Source organism: Pinus tabuliformis, chromosome 3_2 (genome assembly GCF_031772625.1).
Source record: "Pinus tabuliformis cultivar Carrire ecotype Pingquan chromosome 3_2, CPIR1, whole genome shotgun sequence".
Classification (NCBI taxonomy): domain Eukaryota; kingdom Viridiplantae; phylum Streptophyta; class Pinopsida; order Pinales; family Pinaceae; genus Pinus; species Pinus tabuliformis.
In genome coordinates this window covers 138,971,083-138,981,411 of record NC_142302.1, presented here as the reverse complement: position 1 = coordinate 138,981,411, position 10,329 = coordinate 138,971,083, and positions in this window count along the sequence as shown.

The window sequence follows — 10,329 nt, the reverse complement described above, 5'->3', positions numbered from 1 at the left end:
TCGTTAAGCACAAGTCGCGTATACAAGCAGGTTCACTATATACCAAGTCGCGTATACGCAGGTTCTCTATATATCAAGTCGCGTGTACACGCTGTTTGGCTTCAGTAAAAGCGCGTGTATGTGGAAAATTTATCTTTGGTCCACGGCGGTTATTCCTTGGAAGTTGTGCCTATGGTTTTGGACCTTGATGTCTCGACGAACGTGTTGATCCCTAGTTTTGAAGCTGATGGTATTGGGTTACTATGGTTTTGGACCGTGGTATTGTAAAGAGCCTAAGGCTATATAAGGAGAAGATCATTAGGCAAGTGGGGGCAAGCATTGTGTGTCTGACAAAGGGAGAATATCTGGTATCACTGTTTATCTGTTCGGGACGCTTGGCAAGGGTCGGATCTGACAGCGAAGGCATAAGTAATTATTTCTAGATCTGCATGCGGGTTGCCTTTGGAGAAAGCGCGTATACACGCGGTTTTGGTACAGTGAAGTAGCGTATGCATAATAAGATTTGATATTTCAGGTTGCTGTTGATTCTGGTGGTTGTTGCAGAGTTCTGGGCTCTGGTTTGGGTTCTGTGTTCTTGATGACAGGGTTTCAGTGATTCAGTATTGGGTTGTTTAATGAATTATGATGCAAGTATAAGTTGATGATTGTATTGCAGTAATGTTTGTTTTGTACTCTTGGATCCAGTCTGAAAATTGATGAAACGTGGTCCCTGAAGGAAAGAAGGTTGTAGGGTCAGCACCTACGTACTAGTAAATGGATCGGCTAGTACAAGAGCTGAGGGGGTTGTAGCTCCCTTCCAAAAGTAGTTGGAAAACGAGAGAGGGTTGTAGCCCTCTGCAGGTTGTAGCCTGCGTACTAGTAAAGGACTGCACCAGTACATTGTAAAAGAAGTTTCTTATTAAAGAAGAAAGAGACGAATTGCAACAGGTAGTTTTCACCCACATTGGGTTTCCACCTTATATCATGGTGTTCATGTGTGTGGCTCTTGTGTGATGTTCTGTTCTGTTATACTGCACCTGTTTACTGTTAATATGCTTAATAATGTTCTTATGCATTTACTGAAGATTAAGCTAACTGAATTATAAGATCTCTAGATATACGCTGGTTGCATTAGACACAGTAGCGTGTACATGCGGGTTCACTTAATTGAAGTAGCGTATATGTTTCTGAGTATGAAATTGGAAAGGTTTTACTGATCTGATAATACTGATTCACCCCCCCCCCCCCCTCTCAATATTATTTCCAACAATTGGTATCAGAGCAGGTCCTTCAGAGGAAGCTTGATCGCTTGAAGGAAAAGATCCATCAGAATGGCTAATCCAGAAAGAGAGGCACACATCAGGCCACCAGTCTTTGACGGGAACAATTTTACTCACTGGAAGATAAGAACCACTGCATATCTACAATCACTTGGAGCAGAAATTTGGGGAATCGTAGAAGGAGGATACAAATTCCCATCAGCAACTCCTACAGATCCAGCAGAGAAAAAGCAATATGAGCTCAATGCCAAAGCTGTTACTGTCCTATTGAGTAGTTTGACACAATCAGAATTTATGAAGATCATGCCTTTCAAATCAGCTAAGGAAATATGGGACAAAATCGTCACAAGCTACGAAGGAGATGATTAGGTAAAAAGAGCAAAGCTTCAAACTCTCAGAATCCGGTATGAAACTCTTAAGATGCATAGTAATGAAAGCATAGCTAATTATTTCCTGCGTATGGATGAGATTGTGAATTGTGTGAGGGATCTGGGTGAAGAATTTGAGGAAGTTGTCTTAGTTGAAAAGGTTTTGAGATCTCTGTCTGCTAAATTTGATTCTAAAGTATCTGCCATAGAAGAAAAGGAGAATGTGCAGAAAATCACCATGTCACAGCTTCACGGGATCTTAACTGCTTTTGAAATGCGACAAGAGGTACCACCAGAAGCCGCATTCGAAGTGTCAGAGGAAGAAGATGAGGTAAATTTTGTCAAGAATCTTGAACGGGGAACTGGACGGTTCAAAGGTAAGCTACCTTTCAAATGTTTTCTATGTGGTAGAGTTGGTCACTATGCTGCTAGATGCCCTCATAACAAAGGAAAGATATCTGAAGAAGATGGTAGAAGCTATTATACCCATATTACAAGTCCATTCAATGATAGTGAAGATATTAGAAGTCTCATGGCACATGAAAAGAAGAATGCTTCATCCAATAATAGCAAAGATATTAAAAGTCTCATGGCACATGAAAAGAAGAATGCAGAAACTGAAGAAGTTACCAAATTAAATGAACAATTGGAGACAGTAACCAGGGTAAGGGAGAAATTGCAGGATGTAGTAAAGGATCAGAGCATAACTATTCAAAGGCTTGAATCAAAGATCCTCTCTCTAAAAGAAGATCTTAAAAAATCAAGAGAACAGAACAAAGAAGCTCTTGAAGATCAAGAACATGAAGTGATCAAACTAAAGCGACAAGTGGAAGAAGGAAGAAAAGCTGAAGAAGACCTAAGGAATCAGTATCTGATAAAGGAAGAACAACATCAAGTTGAGGTAAATATCTTGAAAGGTAAACTAGAAGAAAAGGATAAGCTTTTACGATTTCAAGATAGTACTAAAGTCTTGGATGATATTCTTAATAGCCAAAGGTCTCCTGCTATCAAAACTGGTCTTGGTTTTCATGAATATGTTGAAGGTGAATCTAGTTCACAAGGTGAGGCAAGAAACTCTAATGAGAAATCTGAAATGCTCAACAAGGAACAACCAAGGAAAGAAATTCCTCAAGGAAGATCCTTTACTCCTAACTATGGACGTGATAGACGATTATTTCCTCCACTGAATAATGTTGAATGTTATGTATGTCATAATCTTGGACACGTTGCAGCCAGATGTAGAAGTAGAATGGTTCAAGAAAGATCGTCGCATCCCAGGTATTTCAGAGGATATTGCTTTGCCTGCAATGCATATGGACACAAAGCAATTGATTGTGATAGAAGGAACATGAAAAATGTAAGGTGTTATATATGCAACAACTATGGGCATAAAGCAAGGGAATGCAGGAGTAGATTTCAAAATTCAAAACAAGAGGACCATACATCATCACAGTTCCAGGAACTGAAGAAGACAGAGACAGAAAGGTGTGGCATAATTCAGATAGATGACATAACAGACACAAGGGAATTTGAAAGTGATGAAATTCAGTATTCCATCCTGCATACGCTGATATAATGAAGACAAGTCGCGTATATACGCGAGTTACAGGCTGCAAAGTCACGTATATGAAGAAAGGGCAGCAAAACAGACCCAGGTTCAGTCATGGTTGGCTCAGGTTCAGGGGGAGCAGAACAGACTCAGGAAATGGTTCAGTCATGGTTGGCTCACACTCAGGGGGAGCATATACTTCAAATCATTCATTGTTGGCATTATGGTTTGAAGTTGCTGATGAAACTAAATGATACATCTTGTTGTTTGATCAAAGGAATAGTATTGCAGGTTGATGCTTATGGTACAGATCTGAATGGCTGGTCTTAGAACCTGCATCTGCTCAGGGGGAGCATGGATGGATTGATACAACTTGGCATATACAAAGGGGGAGCCAAATCAGAAACTTCAGCATGTACTCAGCAGGAGTATGGACAGCAGTATGGATAGTAAAAGGTATACCAAAGAAGAGAATATCTTGGTCCGCCCTTTGCCCTTGATGTCAAAGGGGGAGAGTGACTTGGTGTGGTGGTTGCCATCAAGTCCAAAGGGGGAGATTGTTGGCATTATGATTCAAGTGTTGTCCTTGATGGCAACTCACTCAGAGGTTGGTACAGGTGCTCAGAGGTTGGTACAGGTGATGGCAACTTAATCAGAGGACAGATCTTAGTACAGCATGCCAAGAAAGTTCATACACGCAGGTTCGTTAAGCCCAAGTCGCGTATACAAGCAGGTTCACTATATACCAAGTCGCGTATACGCAGGTTCTCTATATATCAAGTCGCGTGTACACGCTGTTTGGCTTCAGTAAAAGCGCGTGTATGTGGAAAATTTATCTTTGGTCCACGGTGGTTATTCCTTGGAAGTTGTGCCTATGGTTTTGGACCTTGATGTCTCGACGAACGTGTTGATCCCTAGTTTTGAAGCTGATGGTATTGGGTTACTATGGTTTTGGACCGTGGTATTGTAAAGAGCTTAAGGCTATATAAGGAGAAGATCATTAGGCAAGTGGGGGCAAGCATTGTGTGTCTGACAAAGGGAGAATATCTGGTATCACTGTTTATCTGTTCGGGACGCTTGGCAAGGGTCGGATCTGACAGCGAAGGCATAAGTAATTATTTCTAGATCTGCATGCGGGTTGCCTTTGGAGAAAGCGCGTATACACGCGGTTTTGGTACAGTGATGTAGCGTATGCATAATAAGATTTGATATTTCAGGTTGCTGTTGATTCTGGTGGTTGTTGCAGAGTTCTGGGCTCTGGTTTGGGTTCTGTGTTCTTGATGACAGGGTTTCAGTGATTCAGTATTGGGTTGTTTAATGAATTATGATGCAAGTATAAGTTGATGATTGTATTGCAGTAATGTTTGTTTTGTACTCTTGGATCCAGTCTGAAAATTGATGAAACGTGGTCCCTGAAGGAAAGAAGGTTGTAGGGTCAGCACCTACGTACTAGTAAATGGATCGGCTAGTACAAGAGCTGAGGGGGTTGTAGCTCCCTTCCAAAAGTAGTTGGAAAACGAGAGAGGGTTGTAGCCCTCTGCAGGTTGTAGCCTGCGTACTGGTAAAGGACTGCACCAGTACATTGTAAAAGAAGTTTCTTATTAAAGAAGAAAGAGACGAATTGCAGCAGGTGGTTTTCACCCACATTGGGTTTCCACCTTATATCATGGTGTTCATGTGTGTGGCTCTTGTGTGATGTTTTGTTCTGTTATACTGCACCTGTTTACTGTTAATATGCTTAATAATGTTCTGATGCATTTACTGAAGATTAAGCTAACTGAATTATAAGATCTCTAGATATACGCTGGTTGCATTAGACACAGTAGCGTGTACACGCGGGTTCACTTAATTGAAGTAGCGTATATGTTTCTGAGTATGAAATTGGAAAGGTTTTACTAATCTGATAATACTGATTCACCCCCCCCCCCTCTCAGTATTATTTCCAACAGAGATTCGATCTATCTATTGTATAGAAGATTTGACTACGTGGACCATGCCACAGTAAGAATCTGCCAGCGTTATTGATTATCAACAGAGGAACGTTCACGACATCCACAGAGTTGGAAATGCAGGAAGGTTTCATGTATTGGCTCCACGCATTCATTGAATGGGTCAACGTTGCAACACGTCAGCTACATCAATGTCTATTATTCCATCGATTCCCAACCCATGTCAAAAGGTAATTGTTATGTTTTCAGCGTAATTTTTTTAAGCTTCCATGTGGAGAGTTTGTAATCCATGGCCATGGTTACGTTGTTTGTGGTGCAATCAAACTAAATCCACAACATAGGTGATACGCTTGGAGGCACACGTATTACGATAATGTAAGTGTGAGACTACTTCATTTGGAATGGCAATGGCAACTTCATTTGGTTCTTCAACAACAACGAAAATCAGCCTCAAAGCTTCTCTCAAACGTTGGAAGTTGACTTACACCTTTTTCATCTCTGTGTTGTTGGGGATGTGGCTAGGACTTTGAGGGACTGTCATGCATCTCTTTTTGAGGACCCGGATTATTGAGAAATTATGGAACTTCACAGTTGCATTCACAGTCAAGAACCTTGAGAAAATCGTTTAAAGATCACCTGTGCGAGAACAGAGAGTGGCATACATATTTGGCACAACTGTCAACAAATTTATTATTTGGTGTTGAACATTTTCACCATGGAAGTATGCGTTGCACTAGAGATTGGTGAAATTGCATGTTGGGTACGCTGCATAGACCAGATATTAAACTCTCTTTTATATTTTCTCATTTGTATTATGACCTCAATAATAGCGTTACTTATTTTCACTCGAGGAAACGGTACCAGACAATATCTTACAAACAGAAACTTCTCCACCTATTTCTTTGGCGAAAAATATAATGTACAACATCAAGTTCTATGGTGGGGGATGAAATATCACTAATGAGCATTTCTAGGCTTTTATTGGTTTCACTGGCGCGCCATATTTTTCAGTTAGTTTATAGGATTTGGATTGGCATTGTTAGCGTTATTTTGTTGAGTGAAACTTGATGAACTCCACGAGAGAATAAGCAGTTTCCTGTTCTATAGCTGCAGGGAATTCTGGTGTTACTCCATGTCTATATGAAAAAGTTGTACATGGAGCATCGAGATCTATTGTACAACATTGTACATTGGGAAACTTAACAGTTATTGCAAAGAAGTCTGCATGTTAAATGCATTGAGAGAACACCCTTGCATCGTTCAACTATATGGCCATACATTGTCATCTAGTTGGGTTTCTTCATCAGATGAAACTGGAGAATCTCAAGTTCTGCATTTCATAACTGCAATGGAATATGTTAAAGGTGATTGTTTTGAGGCATGGCTTGAAAGGCTAACAAAAGAAGGGAAGAAATGTGCTCCAGGAAATTTGGCTTTGTTTATTGCTGGAGATGTTGCATGTGCATTAGTGGAGCTTCAAACATTATCACAAATTGGATGGCTTTAAAATATTTGAAGGTTGTAAGCAAGAGTGTTATGCATCAAAACCAATTGGAAGTTGTTTTGCAGCTACATTTGCAGCTGTATATATATGCAGATACATATTTAATGCAAAAAATTGGTACCCTGATATCCGAATCAAATTCAACTATTTCAGTTTTTGGTGGACCAAAAGCCTTTTTCTGTGGGGAGGTTTGATCTAGGAGGATCTATACACTTTTCCCAAGGAGCACCATGGTGAAAACAAACTCATTGAAGCCTAGGGTTTTTGTGGGTATTTTCAATTTAAATGTAAATGTGCTCATATTTTAATTTTTAATTTAAAAAATAGAAATTGAAATTATGAGAGGGTTTTTTCAAATTCAATTTCTAAATTTATGTTGAATTTGAGAGTGTAATGGGATTTTTCTCATCCCTAGAGTTTTGGGATAAGGCCCTTGATAATAGGATTTAAGAGATTTCCTGTGCACATATCTCATGGGCATCTTTTAAGGGATAAGAGAGTTATTTTCTCCTTGGAGTAGGGGATATAAGGAGATATTTCCTCCTTTAGTTTGGGATATTGAGAGCTATATAAAGCCATCTTATGTGCTTCATAAAATACGATAGTTTATGAGAGTTTTGGAGAGCTTGAGAGAGTCATTTTGAGAAGCTATTAGAAAGCTTCATTTCATGGAGAACTTGGAGAGCTCCACGGATCTTTCAGAGGTATTGTTGATATGTACATCTTCCTCATTTTAGAAAGAAAATAAAATTGATTCGGCGAGTTGGAGGTGAATCCGAAGACGTAGCCCAGTGGAGGGGGTGAACTCCGTTATCAATGCTTGATGTTTGCATGTTTTGTTTATTCATGATTTGATTAAGTACTTTTACATGCATTTTTAAGTTACATATTTATGATGAAATAAACATATTTACAAATGTATTGTAACTCAATATGTCAAGCCCATTTCATGATTAAAATATATTGTTTATAAGTCAAGTATCTCTCAAGTTTTTAGATCACTGACAAAGTTCACCCAATGTCGGGATGAGCTTGGAAGTGTCGAGGTTACGATTATAGAAAATGATCTAGTGATCCTAACACTTCTAGGACTTCCCAAGAACTGGCACAGCTACCAGGACTCAGATAATGGGAGGGAGAAGCTACCAGAGTGGGAACGGATATGGTCTGAATTGGTACAGGAAGATATTCGGCAAAACATTAGAGACGGATCCTCATCCAAGCATGATGATGAGGATAATTGTTCCTTATCTAGAAGGGTGAAGAAAGGGACGAGGAAGTCATCCCATTACAAATCAGATTCCAGTCAGGGTGACAAGAAGAAGGACATTTAAAAATTAAATGTTTTCACTATCACAAGTTGGGACACTATGCTACAAACTGTCCGCACAAGAAGTCCGTAAGAAGCCCTCAGGAGGAGTGGCAAGTGAAGCTCTTGCTTCACAATTCGAACTAGATTTCACCCTCATCGCTTGCATGGTGTCATCAGTGACGGGTACTGTGTGGTACCCAGATAGTGGATCCTCGTTCCGTATGACCAATAACAAAGAACTCTTCAGTAACTTGGAGGAGAAGGACCTCTAGATGCACATTGAGATGGGATATGATGGGATGTATAATGCGATCGACATTGGTATGTTACCTTTTAGAGGGAGTCTGGTTCTTCCGTCACATTGAGAGATGTCATGTATGTTCCAAGTTTGAAGAAGAACTTGGTTTTTGTTGCCATGTTGGAGGATCATGGCTATGATGTGATATTTAGTAAAGGAAAGGTTTTCCTTCATCACATAGCCACAGGGAAGGTGAAGCGGATCAAGGTTTGAGTGAAGAACCTCTACAAATTGGAGGTAGAAGACTGTGTTGCTTTGAGCACTAAAGCAGAGAAGGTGCAAAGCCGAAACATTGGTGAGTCGTGGCATAGAAGATTTGGTCACTTGCACCATAGAGCTTTGAAGATCATGCAGCAAATTTCTATAAGACTTCCCAAGGGTACACTAGAGGAGAGAAACACATGCAAAGGGTGTACATTGGGGAAGTAAACCAAATTTCCTTTCATGATAAAGACAGTCGAGCGCAAGCGATCCTTGATCGAGTTCACTCAGATGTGTGTGGAACATTCTCTGCAACATCCACAACCAAGCACATGTATTATGTAATATTTGTTGATTAATTTTCTCATAAGTTTTGGGTTTTCTTCATGCAAAAGAAAGATCATATGTTTGCTAAATTTTGTGAATTTAAAGCACTTGTCGAGAAAGATACTGATAGGAAAGTTAAGATCTCATAAGTGATAATGGGTCGAGAATATGTTATGAATGAATTCAAGAACTTTTGTGCAACAAAAGGCATTCAATGGAAGTTGAGAGCACCTCATAACCCACTGTAGAATAGGGTGGCTGAAAGGAAGAACAAAAGTATTGTGAGAGTAGCATGATCGATGTTACATTATTAGGGCCTACCGTTGCACTTGTGGGCTGAAGCATACAACACAACTGTTTATTTGCAAAACAGAAGCCCTCGTCAAATTCTCGGGATGAGTACACCAGAAGAAGCTTTTTAAGGTAAGAAACCAGATGTGGCACACTTCAGGATCTTTGGTTCATCAATCTACTATCATGTTATCAATGATGAACAGAAAAATATAGAGCCAATAGCTGAGTTGCACATATTTTGGGGGTACACTTATACGCCTCACAACTATCGAGTGTACCTGCCATCCAACAGGATGACAGTGGTTCATAGAGATGTGAAGTTTGATGAAGAGAAGGCCATGAGATGTTCCCTTGAGAGGGAGCTTTAGTCACATGTAGTTGAGGAGCTTTTAGCTCCAAAGGAGGAACCTCAGGATAATGTGAAGCAGCCACATGCAAAGGAGTAGAGAGTGGAAACACCTGCTCATACTTCCAAAGATGGTATAAATCGCACCAGAGAGGGTGACATATTATTGCATGATGCTAGAGAGAATTTGGGAGCACCCACTTCACATCACAGGCAAAGGAGGTCACTAGAGACACTCGCTACATGGATATGATGAGCGAGAGTGTAGAGATTGAGGAATCCTTATTTGAGGACGCAGTGCAACAACCAGTGTGGGTTGATGCCATGGTTGAGGAGTATGACTCCATTATCAGAAGCAATGTTTGGGAGGTTGTCCCAAGACCAGCAAACAAGTCAGTGATGAGTTCCAAATGGCTTTACAAGGTAAATCAAGCAGTAGATGGGAGTGTGGAGAAACATAAGGCCAGATATGTGGCCAAAGGGTTCTCTCAAGTGGAGGGAATTGATTATGAAGAGACCTGTTACACAATATTTTGTCATACCTCCTGTTCACTTCCTATTTAATATCCCGAAGTGCCAAAACATTGACTATTGTGCAGCATATCCATCATGATATACACACCAAAATCTCCCTGACAAATCAAAGGAAAACTTCCATGAATTCATCCAGAAGAAGCTTAACTAAAAGCCTAAGTTTTAGCATCAGTGCGCTTTGCTCCACTGCTTGCTCATGCTGATGGCAGGTTGCACAGTTATACACTAGCATTGCGAGCGCACTTTTGATCAGAAAACCTGCGTTGAACCTCTTCTGGAAGGTTTTTGCAAATTGGAGGAGAAGCTTCACGCACTAGAAGCTTCGAGAATAACAAGATGGATATTGGTTGTTGTTCATATGGTTGAGCTCTCACACTTGGAGCTCTTG